General features: G+C 34.1%; 1 protein-coding gene and 1 long non-coding RNA gene across 2 annotated transcripts in view; one reads left to right on the plus strand and one right to left on the minus strand.

Annotated features, from left to right (window-relative positions):
* LOC119473033 overlaps positions 1–1,803 on the plus strand; it is an 83,695-nt gene that overhangs the window by 77,742 nt on the left and 4,150 nt on the right. The window lies entirely within an intron of this gene.
* SLC41A2 (solute carrier family 41 member 2) overlaps positions 1–1,803 on the minus strand; it is a 150,942-nt gene that overhangs the window by 69,865 nt on the left and 79,274 nt on the right. The window lies entirely within an intron of this gene.

The raw sequence follows: 1,803 nt of genomic DNA on the forward strand, positions 1-1,803 counted from the left end.
AAAAAAAAAAAAAAAAAAAAAAAAAAAAGAACAACAGTAAAAAAGCTAATATTTATTGGGCTCCTACTGTATACCAAGTACTATGCTAAATGCTTTACATTCATCATCTCATTTAATATCCCCACTAATATAAAATAGATACTGTCATTTCTATTTTATGAAGAAACTGAGGCTTAGAAGCTTCAGAATACAGTAGAGAAATAGGGAGAACTGGAAGAAAATATGTATCTAACACCAAAGTTACTGCCCTTAACTCTAAAGGCAAATAGGATATTGTTTTTGTCCATAGGGATCTTACAGTATAGCTGCCTATCTACTGATAACAGATATCCAAGCTCCAAAATGAAATTGAAAAACTAGGTTAAAGGTAAACAGACTTCTTCACTGCGGAACTACTCAGAATCTTTCATTCGAAGATGGAATATAGCACACTGTACTAACCATCATTTGCCCTGACTACCTAGTTTTCACCTCTAGGTCCAACTTAGCTTAAACAAGAAATTTAGCTTTCAATTCCCCTATTTCTAAACTGGTAATAATAGTATCTATCTCATGAGGTTATTGTGAGTCTTAAGATAATAAATACGTGTAAGTTAACTAGAATCGTGCCCTGGGCATAGCTAACATTTGTTAAACACTTACTATTATTATCATTATCATCACCGTTAGCATTAACATCTTGCTTTTTCAGGAACACTGGGGTAAGAGATTGCCAGGCCTGTTATACCTACCTGTGGTAGGCTGTCTTACTTGCTCACAAGTATTCATTCCCTCCCCAATCTTGCTATGTTTTCCTGTAGAATATACCTCTTTGCCTTGTTGACCTTGGGCTTGGCCATTTGTCTTACTTTGTAGACATAATGTGTGCCATCTCTAAGTAAAATTTTAAATGTGATTTCAGAAATGACTAGATTTTTTATGTGCACATACGTGTGTGTATCTCAACTGCTTTCAGACACTAAAAATGAGGCATTGCAAAGACTGTGATTCCTGAGAGAAGGAAAATAAATGAGATAATCCTTTTGATAGCCTCAGCTTTCTGCCTAAAGCCACATATAGGCCACAGGGCAGAGAGGGGGAACTTTGGTAGAGTGAGGCTGAGGCAGCAGGAATTTATGGGGTAGAATACTGAAAAAGAGGAAGCTATCCAAGAAAGAGCTTGAGAACTGAATTCTAAACCATGCATACATAGGGTAAACTCCAAAAGGCTAGGACAAGAATAACTGGTGAGTTGTAAACAGAAAAACTTCCAGAGTTTACACAGGGCTGGATGTCATTCAAGATCTAACTCCTTAGAGAAGAGAGGCCTCTTTAACACTGAGAGCATTCAGTAGAGACCCTACTACATCTTAGTAGTAGGGCTAGCCCTAGAGTAAAATCTGTTCTAGAGCTGTCCCAATAAAACTAAAAGCAAGTCTTACAAAGCTCAAGCAAATCCACAAATAACTGCCTAAAATAACAAAGTCCAACATTTTGTAAAGAAAAAACAAAGCAATCAAGCTCTTAACAACACTACATTTACAATGTCTAGCATCTAACCAAAAATTATTTTTTAAAGTTTAGAATATTTGGTCACATTTACAAATTTAAATACCCTGAGAGATCCTATTTTCTGTAGACATATGAAGTATATCACAAATGTTTCCAAGTACTTAATCTTTATAAACCTAATAAAGAGAATGTATAAATATGGTAACTGAAGTTTTTATAAATATTGATATAATGTATACAAATTTGGTAATATTTGTATTTAACAATCACATGAATAAGTCAATTACTTAAATATACTTTTTTTTTTTTTTT

This window comes from Cebus imitator, unplaced genomic scaffold (genome assembly GCF_001604975.1).
Source record: "Cebus imitator isolate Cc_AM_T3 unplaced genomic scaffold, Cebus_imitator-1.0 Scaffold8, whole genome shotgun sequence".
Taxonomy (NCBI): domain Eukaryota; kingdom Metazoa; phylum Chordata; class Mammalia; order Primates; family Cebidae; genus Cebus; species Cebus imitator.